A 12596-nucleotide genomic window follows, 5' to 3' on the forward strand; every position below is an offset into this window, starting at 1 on the left:
TACTATTGCCCCAAACCTAGATTTAAAAATCTTTTCTGATGAAGACAACAAAAGCCTACTTTTGTTGTCCTGTGCTCTGACCCTCCATCACAGCACAGAGACAGGGTTGGTGTTAACTACATAAAATGGAGCAGCCTCACAAGTCATGCTTTACTATATTGCATGGTGGAAACACCAAGGTTAAAAGGTAACTCTGTGGCATAACCATATTGATTAATTGATGGAAGAAAGATCAGGCTAATCTTTATATTGCCTGAAAGACTTGAATTCTACATGGCAGGTATGTGGAAATTGTTCCTGTGTAAAAAGATAAAAAGAAAATGGATCCCTATGCAAAGAATGTGGGGGAAATCTCACAGTGGATCACTCAGATGAGGGTCAGTCAAAGGAGTTCTCATGCAAAGAAAATGGAGAAATCTTGTCCAACAATCACTAAGAGACTTCAAGCCCTGAAACAGGAACTGGAAGGCACAAGTTATTTAGACTTCCTTTGATTTTTCAGTACAGTTTGTTGGAAACACCTCCACCAGGGAAATAATCATAGAAGTGCCATGGTACAAGTAGTGACTTTGGATAACAGCCTCATCCCCAACCCCAAGAAGACCAGAAACAGGGCCCCATTCCTCTCTCTTCTAAGCAAGACTGGGCTCTGTTAAAGCAGAAGTCCTGACTTTACCCTCAAGTCTGGCCAGGTTGAAAACAGACACACAGCCTTCCACAAGATGGTCTCCATATGATCAGGGCATGATGGGAAGAAGGAATGATCCCCCAAGACATGGAGGGGCATAGACATCTAAGAAGAGCTTTCTCAGTGCCACTTTTTCTGGTTCAAGAGAGTTAATAATGAGATTTAAGAGCTGAAATTTAGAACCCTGAGAAGATAGAAAAACATAAGTACAAATGAGGAAGGAGTAAAAGCTGAATCCTGTGGAGAGAGGAAAAAAAATCTAGATACCATGAGGACAGAATGTGAAACCCATTTACAGGGTTGATTGAGTGAAAATGGCCTGGGCTGCAGGATGGAAGGGGGGAGATGTGGGAATGAATGTTCACACATACTCATATCTGAAAGACTCCCACCAGAAAGTGTTTAAAACTGAAAAGGCTACACTTTGATGTAATCACAAGCATACTTTGGGGGCTTTCTACAATAAAAGTTTATTTTTGACTCATGCAAAGTCCCACACAGTAGGGTGATACTTCTCTCTGGGGTTTGGGACTTGTGGCCTTGCCACATCTATGAGATGCCTGGAGAACTGCATGAGTTGTTTTGAAGGACAGATCTGGGAGTGGATTCTATTTTTCTTATACTCTACTGGCCTGGTTGCAGTCACATGTCCTTCAACAAAATGGAAGGGAGTCTGGGAAAGATGCCATAAAAGGTGACTTGTCCAGATTTACCATAGAACAAACACTAGGGATTTGGGTTTCCACAAAGTAAATTTTCTAACTGCTTTGTTAAATTTTAGAAGAAGTTATAAGAGGATGTTTGGAGAACTTCATTGGTGTTTTCTTTGATACTTGAAATAGGAGATTGGATTCACTTTTCTTTAAGTTCCATTCTTCATATAATTTCATGCTTTTTAATAAGTGCATAAGCTTTTCATTTGTAGACAAAGCACAAAATAAGATGACTATTTGGAATTATTTATTAATCATGTCCTTTTTTTTTTTTTACTAACCATGTCCACTTTCTTATGTTAAGGATGCAAAAAAAGTGGCAAAGCAATGGAATTGGAAATGAAATTTATATTATTCACAAATGTATCCATTTGTCACCCAAGCCAATGTTATTAATAAGAAACCTGTAAAAACATTAATCATACTTTGCTATTAATTCATGTGTAAAAATATATGATCTAACCTTAACACCATCGTCACTGGGATTCTGATAGGTTGTATGAGACACATCTTGCATTTTGGTGTTATTTGCTTCAATGTATGTTAATAAATGATAATTGTATGCTTTTCATGTAGACAGCCCTTACCCAAAAGTGGTTTAATATTCATATGTCTAAGTGGTTGCCCAGAGCTATTGATCATTTGGATCAGAGTTCAATTTGAACTGCTGCAGGTTAGATTAGAAATTGTAATCATAGTGAAAGATAAATTACAAGTCTCTGCAGATTAGTTCTGTGTTCAGATTAGATGAAATGCCAAACAGGGAACTTAGAGAGATCTGTGGTGGTATCATTATGTGGGCTTTCTATGAAATGCTTGCAAAGATACTCTAACTTCTCCACCATTGTGTCATTAATGTGACATTTGTAGGGAATGACATGTTATTACAGTGAAGATGGTGACAAACATCCATAAATTACATGTGACTTTTATGTTAGGGACTAAAGGCAAAAAACATAGTTCATAAATATACATATTGTTATAACAAAATAAATGTTGTGCTGTTTAAATTATGTGGTTTTTAATATGTAGATATTTGATTTGGCTTAGAAAGCTTCTAAATGAAGATTAATTTAGATGAAAGGTGTCTGATGGCTTTCATTATTGAAAGGGTTTTATCTTTGCTTTAAAATTATTTTTAATCTAATTGCAAAAGTAATACATTGTTATTGTACAAAACTTGGAAAATTTGAAAAACTTTATTTAAGAAAACACAGGACCACTATCCACCACCACCTGTCAGCCCAGATATTCCTGTGGAGGATGGGTGCCAGGACCCCCTCTGGATATCAAGATCAGGGATGCTCAAGTCTCTTGTGTACAATGCCGTAGTATTTGCATATAACCTGTACACATCTGCTGTATACTTAAGTCATATCTAGATTACACATAATGCCTAATGAAATTTAAATGTTCTGTACATTGCTGTTCTGCTGTATTGTTTAGGGAATAATGACAAGAAAAAACATCCGTGCCTGTTCAATACAGGCACAATTATTTTTTCCTGCATATTTTCAGTCCACATCTGAGTGGAAATAGAACTCATGAATGGATCAAGAAAATGACAGAAAACTACCACACCTATCAGATAGATTGAAATGTTAACTTTTTGCTTTATTTGCTTCTGATCTGTCTTATTCACAAGTAAGTATACAGATTCAGATTCTCCACTTCTTTCTCATATCTTCTTTATTCTTGATCAGCTATTGTTATTACTAGTAATTTAACTATGTATTATCTATCAATAATATGTAATATTATTTTGATGTTTAAAAAGCATATAAATGTTAACATTACCATCATTTATCAACATTTATTAAGTACTTCCTATATTTTTGGCACTTCTAAAATATATTTATACATATTAATTTCAGGAGGTGAGTGCTATTATTTTCATCACTTTTTACACAGAGACTGAGTCACAGACAGGTTAATAAATTTGCTTATGGCATTCCACTTACTCTTTAGTGATTCCCTTTTTCATTTAACACTGTGTTTTGAAAAATACTCATGTTGATAATATGGCACTTAATTCTTTCAATTTAACCATTGTATAGTATTCCATTAATAAAGTCATAGTTTTTCTGCTCTCCTAATAATTCATAGAACTTCAAATATCCTTTTTGTATCTCCTTCTGGATATTTGTGGGACTTTCTTTAGGGAAGTTATATAGAAACTAAATTACTACATTATAAGTAATGTACATTTAAAACCACATGATCATGGAAAATTTTATGTATTTTATAGACATTTTTAAACTTAATTATTTGTAAGGTGATAGTTTTCTTTGACAGCTTAGTGACTAGTAACATATTTTTTTCTTTTTGTTGTAGTCTTTATATATTCCACTTCTTTTTCTTTTACTGTATTGGTGAGGATATCCAGTTCAATGTAGGGCAGGTGGTAGTGACAGGGAGAAGGTTGTGACAGGTTTATACAGGGAAATCATTATTAAATGTGTGCTTATGATAGCTATGCAGTGAGTACCCTTTTCAGAGGAAAGATTTCTCTATTTAGAGTGTGTTAAAGATTTGTTAAATTTTTTTTTTGTTTTATCTTCTTGAGTCAGGTCTTGTTATGTAGGCCAGGCTGAACTGGAACTTGTTCTGTAGCCCAGGCTGGCCTTGAACTCACCATTTTCCTCCCAAATGCTGAGATTACAGGCATATCCTACCATGTACAGAGCTGTAAAACTTTATCAGATGTTTTCTGCACATTTGAGAGGATTACATGGTTTTTCTTTTATAACCTGCTTATGTGGAAAATTACATTAGTACAATTTCTAAAGTTTAATAGTCCATATGTTCCTGGAACAATAGATATTTAGTCATGATACATTATTTTTATAACATTAGTGATATTGTTTTCTAATATTCAATTTAGAGTTTTTATATCTGTATTCAAAAGTGAGATTTTCTAAAATTTTCTTTCTTGAATTATCTTATACCTTGTTGTTATAGCTTTATGGCATGAAGTTAATTAAGTTGGGAAGTTCATTATTTCTATTTCTTTGGGACAATTTGCATATTAGAATTATCTGTTACCTAAATTTGGTAGAACTTACATAAAAAACTATTAGGGAAAAGTTTTTTGAGGGACACTAGTGGAGATTTTTAATTAATGATTTTGGCAAGTGGTTATAAGGTAATTAAATGTTAAATTTTATTACTGATTCAGCAATGGTAAGCTATAGTTTCCTAGCTGATTTTCTGTTTTATCTGGGTTTTCAAATTTAGGAACCAAAATTTTTCATAGTACCTTATTAGAGAATTACTATTGCATCTGAGACTATCCCCCATTTTTTATTCCTAAAATCAAAGACTTTTTCCTTTTCTTAAGGATTGTCTGCTTTCTTATCCTCAGATATAGCAACCCACTAATAACTATTTGTGTGATTAAAAGCTCCTCCCATATGATGAGTTGAGATTTGAATTTTGCCTCCACAAGTTTCATAGCCTTTTTCCCATTCACATTTCCTAGTAAGTTCACAAACTCCTGGTCCCTAGTGAAGGAGAGACTTGATACTATGAACATAAGTGTTGTGGCAAGTTGGTTTTTCCAGAAACAGCCATAGCTCTCAACCCATGTGCTCTTCTGCAGTATGACCTCCCTCAAGAGGATACTCCTCCAGCAAGAAAGAAAGTGTATTTCTTGAACCCCTTGAAAAATAGTGTATGATGTAAGTGTCCATGGGCCAGTATTGGTGAGCCCCTCACAGCCCAGGTTTTTTGCCTCTTGGAAGTCAGAAATGTGACTAATCTGAGATCATCATGCTATGAAAAAAACCATCAACATAAAGGGAGAGAGAGTTGAGAGAGCAGGTAGGTGCCAGTCTGTAAGTGAAAAGTCCTTTTGGCTATCCAACCAAGTTAAGTTTTCTAATGACTCCAGCCTCAGCTCCATTTCACTATAATGCATGAGACTCTTGAGAAAGGACTACCCACTGGAGCTCATTCAAACTATAGAAATATGAGAAATAATAATAAGTTTGGTGTCCAAAATTTTGGGGGTGTTTTGCAGCCATAGATACCTAGATATTACGAAGCACTTTATCTCACTCCACCCCTACTCAGAGAAAACTCCTATGTTTCACAGAATAAATATTCATATGACAGATATCCAGATCATTAAGAGCTTATTTGATATCTGCTCTGAGGTAACACTATTTCACGAAGGACTTAGGATGCCCCCGGGAGACCCTGCTAGAGTCAGCTACATGGACATGGGCTAAACATGGGGCATTGACTCAAATCTACCTAACAATGCCCCATGCATCTGAAACTACCTCATAGTTAGTCCTTGAGATTTTTGTATCAGTGGTCAGGTATATTGTTTCAAGACAATACATCAAGTAACAGATGTAATTATATCACATTATACTATAAAAATATATTATTTAAAGGTATCAAGAACATGATAACAACCAAAGTCAAGGAAGAAAAAGGACAGTTGCCTGAAAGTAGAATGATGGGAATTTCCTATAATTTATAAGAGCAAGTAAATATTGATTAAAGAAATAGAAGAGTAAGCTAATATGTGTATTCGGTGAAAAATAAAAGTTAATACTTATGATGTAGTGTTAACTCGATTCAGTGCTCTCTAAAAGTGTTTTACAAATATTACCTCATTTGATCTGCATAAAAACTTTTTATGTAGATACTATTATTTACCCTTATTTTATAGATGAGAAAGCTGAGACAAAGAACAGGCTGAATATAATAAGTCAAAGTCACACAGGCAGGATTCAAATAGAAATAATGGTACTTCTACAAAAGGCTGAAAAATGACCATAATCCTCTCAAACCAAGTTCTTGGTTTCTGGATAAGCCTGTAACATGATGGTGACTGGCAGTCAAGAACCTCTGGAGTCCCTGATTCTGCATGCTCTTCAGTCACACTCTTCTTTCCCTGAAAGTTTGAAGCCAACATCCTAGGCATGCCACACAAACGACTGTCCAGTTCCTTCCAAGAGCAGCTATTCCTCTCTGTGCATATTCAGTCTACCCCATGTTGAGGGATGGAGAGTTATTTAGAAATGAAGAGTGGGAGTGTTGATGGAGTATTGATGTCCATTTGGGGAGGAGACTGGAGAACTAATTCCATTGGTAAGTAGGAGACATAAACAAAACAATGGTGATATCAAGCAATGCTGAGTTTGTGACCAGACCTTTGACACTGCCATGACCAAAGTAAGGAATTGTTCCCTCTCTTCTCAGAGTTTTAAAAAGGTTTCTAGCTATGGTGCAGTGAGAGCTTTGCTTTCCACCCCTGACATTAACGTGGTAAAGAAGAATATGTGCTGGTGCTAATCCTTGGGTTGATCTTTTAAAAGTCTCTCTAATTGAAGTGAGGTTACTAGCCCTGGGGAAAATGTCCTGGGAAACAAAAAATTCTTGACTTTGCAAAAAATTTTTTTTTGCAAAAAATTCTTGACTTTTCTTGAGTTGATACCAATTATTGTGTTCCTCTTCCTGGGCAGAGTGGAATGTAATGGAAGCCAGAGGAACCTACCAACTCAATCTGTTTTATCAACACATTAACTCAGCCAGTGGAAGTAACTTCATTTACAGTGTTAATTTGTGAGTTTGGATAATAAATAGTTTTTTCTTTCTTTTTTGCATCATAGTTTGGTCACAAATTAATTAGTTTGACTTAATTGACTTGTCACTTCATTGTTGCTATACTTTTTTTTCTTCCTTTCCTTCATTTCCCAGGCAATGACTCTTTCCACCACTTGCTGGTGCAGATCGGGTCCTCCTGTATGATTTTTTTAAAGACCTCTGTGGACACAGCTGCTTTGGTAAGTCAGGAATCAAACTGACAGCTCATTGGAAAGGCGTACCTTCTCACAAGTCTAAAGAGATATGGAATGACAGTTCACAGGCTCGAGTGCAAGGCCTGCCTCTCAATCTTCTTCAGCTGGCTAGGATCTTGGCTGATGCAGGGCACTGATGCAAGACAGCAAAGAGCCTGGAGAAACAGACACAAGCCCACCAAGATAATTAGGATTGACAGAATGTTTGCTTATCTCACAGACTTCTTTGCAACAGGCAACCAAATTGTATATATCCCATGAGAATCTGAGCACACACACTTTTTTGTGTACTCTCTGTTGAGATTCTTTCACCATCATTATTTTTTTTTAATTATTTTTGGTAGTTTTCTTAGTCCTCTCTGTGGATTTTTGACTAGAAGGGCAGCATGGCAATCATCTAGTTTTCTTTTCTCTTATGGTATAGCTGATCAAGAACCATCAAAGCAGGAAGAACACACAGAAATCCAGACTCAATCAGAACTGAAGAGGTGGGAGTGCTTTTGGGCATTTTTGAGGGTCATCCACAATCACTGTGCTTAGTGGTTATTATTGTTGGATGTTCTGCTAAATGAGGTAGGCAGCCTTCAAACTTTGATTAGGGTCCTCTAAACTTTGTGGTTATCTGGACATACAATTTACTGAAAAGTGATGATACCAGATCTCAAAAATAAAGAGTAAGAGTGATTTCTCAGAGGGAATCGTCTGGACAAAGAATAATATTATGAGCTGGAGGTATTTTTTAAGTGCCTGCTTTGCAACTGCAAAGCCCTGAGTTCAAACCCCAGTTTCACCAAAAAAGGAACAATACTGTTTAAACCAGTAGTGGGAGAGAGGCCATACAAGAAGGTAATTTAGAATTCAATAAATTTCCAGAAATATGCTTGTATTTCTTTATTTTTTAAAAGTTAAGGTTTATTTTTACCTATCAAAATCTATACTATAAGTCAGAATCCATCACTAGATCTTATATAGGCAGGAAAATGAAGCCCGTGGAGGGCTGTGTCTAATTTTCTAGAAAAGGTAAGAGGCCCAAGGGGGCTATGATAATGGAAACCATGATTTCCTGGTTTTATTGATGACAAAACCTATGCCAGTACCTGCGACAAACATGGCAGCTGGATTTCAGAATGGTGAGAGGAGGTCACGTGTAATGGTTGTTATATACAATTGCCCTTGCTTTAATCTGAAATTCTTTGTGGCAGTTTATTAAACAACTACTTCCTTTACTTCTTCCTTTCACAGTTTTTTAATTTGGCCCAGTGGTCAGATGGTCAGGACCACTAGAGAAGGTGACCTTTCCATGTGTTTAGAGAATGAGTTTTGATAAATCTAAGCATGTCATGGTAAGTCTGTCAACTTGGCAGTGATCAATTTCAGAATGGGGCATGTGACAGAATTCTCACCCATAAGGCTTTTTAGTTGAAAGAGTTTGGGAGAAAGATTTTTTAGATCTTTAACATAGACTCAGGAGAAAGTTCAGGTGCTAATCCATCTGTGGTTACAGCTAGGTGAGACAATGATGCAGGACCTTCTGAATCTGTCCTGCAATAGGGAAAAGAGCATAGGCAGGTTCTGGGGAGGATGTCGAAGGCAACAGGGTGGACAAGCAGAAAGAAGATGATACTTGGAGGATGTCACCAAAGAGGGAAAGTAACCAGCCCTATTGTCACTCTGCCATCTAGTTTCTTATTATGTGGATAATACATTTTTACCATATTTTTAAGTTGACTTTTACTTGGGTTTTCTTCATCTTTTAGACAAGTTTACATAGTTCTATTGGAGAAAATGATATGTTCTATTGACTCTGCCACTTATTTCTTAGAAGTCCAGAGATCAATTTAACTGATCTAATTTTGCTTGCAAAATTGTCTATGATTACATTACCGATCATATACGTGTTTATGGAGGATGAAATGAGATAGTACAGTTAAAGCATTTAGGCAAGTGTCTGGCATATGGCAGCTCAGTGAATGGTAACCACACTCTGAGATTAGGCACCTGTATCACAAGCCAGGAATCAGTAAGCCTCACAAGAGCTAGAGGAACATTGAGGCATGGATATAGAGGAAGGCGCCTCTGGGAAGAGAATAGGAGTCATTTGCAGGAACCACTGGACCTGTGCTATCTTAGTCTTGCCTTGAGGTTTGGCTTTCCTTTCTGTTTTTGTTAATCCTCTGTTAGAACCTGCATCCAGCTTTTCAAGGGGGATAACTCCATCTTGATGGGGACCAGGCAGCTTTCCTTTGTTCACTGATGGATCCAGGGACTCCAGGTAGTCACTGCCTTAAAGCCAGGCCTTGGTCACTGAATAGAGATGGAAGGCAACAAGGTTGTATATCCCACTACTAGGAAAGCATATGTTTTCTCACAGATGGATCTACTGACAATTGCTAAATCAAAATCCTGTGATTTCAAAGAGCTATGTGAAATCACACTGAGGATTATTTTCCCTTGACCCTAATTCACTCATATGTAAAGACAGACAGGGGGACAAACAATCTGCAGAAGAGATGCTATGACAAGGACTAATGGGACAGAGCACACAATATACTTAGCACAGTTCTTTGAACCCAGTAGGCACACTGAGTGCACCATTTAAATATTTATAATGATACATGCTATAATTCATATTGTATTAGTTTTCTATTGCTGCTATAACAATCACCATAAAATTTATTATCTTATATTTCTAATTTTATTTTTACTTATTTATAGTTTTGGGAGTTGAAATTAGGATATCAGGGTTGGTAGGCAAGCACTTTACCACTGAGCTATATCTTCATCCCCATATTATCTTATTTTTCTTTAGATTTCTGGATCTCAGCAGGCTTAAATCATAGTGTTAATGGAGGGGCTGTGTTCCTGTATGAGGAGGATCTGCTTTGCACTCATTCAGATATCTGTTTTTTGCTACTGCAGTTAAATACCTGAGGCTGGGTACTTTATAAAGACAAAAAAATTATCTAGCTCATAATTCTAGAGAATGAAGGAGTTGGTGCTAGCATTGACTCAGTTTTCATGAGGCCCTCACAATGGATGGAAACATAATGGTGGAAGTGTGAGCAGAGGAAGGGATCATATGGCAAGATAGGTAGCCATAGACTAGAGACTACTATCAGAATTGATGTATTATAATAACTGACTCTAATGAAACTAACTCAGAGCCCCACAAAAGCTATTTTAATCACTTTTGAGAGAAGCACTTCGAATGACTCTCATTAGGCCCACTTCTTAAAGGTTCTACTGCCTCTCACCATTGCCACATTGGGGACCAAACATCCAACACAGGAACCCTTGGAGGACACACTCAAACAATTTCTAAATCATACTAAGTGATTGGCAGAATCCAGTTCCTTGTAGCTGTAGGAATGACACTCCCTTTTCTCATGGGCTGTCAGCTAATGGCTCTTCTCAGCTTCTAAGGGACACCCATACGTTCCTTGGCTCTTTGGTTTCATAGTCCATCTTCAAGACCAGTTCCTTGGGTCAAATCCTTCCTTTACCTCAAGCTTCTCTTCCTTCTTTCTAACTCAGCATTGAAAACCTCTGCAATTGAAAATTGATGGGATTAGATTGGACTTACCCAGAAAGTCCAAGGTAATGTTTCCATCTTAACATCTATAACCTTAATTACATTCACAAAATACTTTTTCTAGAGAACAGAACACATCATAGGTTCCAAATGACTCATGCATGTGCAGCTTTGGAGAGGAGCATTAGTCTGCCACACTTACCTTTTCACATTAAATGAAGCACATTATTGAGGTCTTTTTAAATTTTGGAATTCTCATTCTCCATTTCTTTTCCTATCCTCAGCATATCAAACACTTCAACAGATTTTTGTTTCTATGCAACAATCCTTATAGCTGACTGTGATTTTCATACATACTTTTCTTCATTTCAACTTTTTTCTCCTCTTCCTTTAAGTTAATGACTTTCATTCTTACCCAATCAATCATAGATATTATTCCAATATCTTATCTATTTGGTTTAACTTTTGCTCCTACTCTTTTGTCATTTGGTTTTGCCATCCAGATTTTCTGTTTTCATTGGTGTATGGCTTCTGCAATCTAGCATTTTAGAGGAATCATTATTTTCAGGCTATTAAGAAATGGTTTAAGAAAAAGATGAGAAATGCAATAATTTAAGAAATTTTCTCTTTCCAGCAATGTGGTTTATTTAAGTTTTCATTACAGTTTTTATTAGATTTTTAATTACAAAGTTAATGCCTACTCATTGTAATATTTAATGCAATATCAAATGTATAATAAAATAGATAATAACTACTTCTTAAACCCAGCTAATTCCACAGCCAGTAAATGAAACTTAAGTTTCTTAATGCTGGGCATCCTTCTACTCCTTTCTCTACATACATATGACTGTATAGAAATAAAGTCTTTTTCTTTTTCATTTGCTTTAATAGGTTGGATTGTATCCCTCTAAAATTTGTACATTGACGTGCTGACTCTTTGCATTTTAGAATGTGATCTTGTTTGGATATAGAATTGTAGATAGAATTAATTAAGATGTAGTCTTTAGACTGGGTTCTAAACCAATATGCCTGCTGCACTTATAAAGAGGAGAAATTCGAACACAGAGACATTCTCATAGGCTGAATGCCTATGTATTTAAAGATGAAGGTAAATATTGGGGTGCTGTTTCTATAAACAAAGGAATGCCAAAGATTGTCAGTAAACAACCAGAAGCTAGGCAAGAAGCCTGGAACAGATTGTCTCACACTCTTAGAAGGAATCAACCTTCTCAATACCTTGATCTTGAACTTCTAGCTTCCAGAGCTAGGTGATGATAAATTTCTATTGCTTCAGCCACTCAGATGGTGTTGCTTTGTCAAGGTAGCCCTAGGTAATGAATACATCTGCTTTATAAATATAGGATCACATTGTACAATTTATTTTGTGACATGCTTTCTCTTAACATGCTATGGTAGAGTGTATTAAAGAAGTGTAGTGTTACCCTATGGGCAGGAATGTGGAGCTGGAGCTGCTTGAGGCTCCTTTCCTTGGGTTGGGGATGGGTATAGGAAGCTGTAGAGCCCCTAGTGTGAGTCTGACTATGGGTAGTGGACCAGTATGGGTGCTGACAGCAGGTGGGACTCTGTCCGTTCATGTATGAGCTCATATGCAGTTGACTCAGGAAGAAAGCATTTTTCCTTCACACTTCATGTGCATGTGCGTGTGCAACAGAAGCCCTGGCCGAATAGGTAGGTCACTGCTCAGTTCTTAGGAAATCTAGAATCAACTAAACAAGCAAACATGTGTGAGGAGTGGAGCAGGTTTGGAACTCTAGGACTTCTTCTGAGCTTCTGCTGCTTCACATAATGCCAGCCCTCCAGGGTAAGGATGAACAGTTTCTAGCTGT

General features: G+C 36.7%; 1 long non-coding RNA gene across 2 annotated transcripts in view; it reads left to right on the plus strand.

Annotated features, from left to right (window-relative positions):
* Nucleotides 1-12596, plus strand: part of LOC141422565 (uncharacterized) — a 133955-nt gene that overhangs the window by 64987 nt on the left and 56372 nt on the right. Inside the window, exons 1-2 of one of the 2 annotated variants that reach the window (XR_012447201.1) lie at nt 5840-6981; nt 7117-7202. This is a non-coding gene — a long non-coding RNA (uncharacterized lncRNA). Of the gene's footprint in view, nt 1-5839; nt 6982-7116; nt 7203-12596 lie in introns of those variants that run through there. The other variant, XR_012447200.1, reaches the window with a different exon arrangement.

The sequence above is a fragment of the Castor canadensis genome, chromosome 4 (genome assembly GCF_047511655.1).
Source record: "Castor canadensis chromosome 4, mCasCan1.hap1v2, whole genome shotgun sequence".
NCBI classification, from domain to species: domain Eukaryota; kingdom Metazoa; phylum Chordata; class Mammalia; order Rodentia; family Castoridae; genus Castor; species Castor canadensis.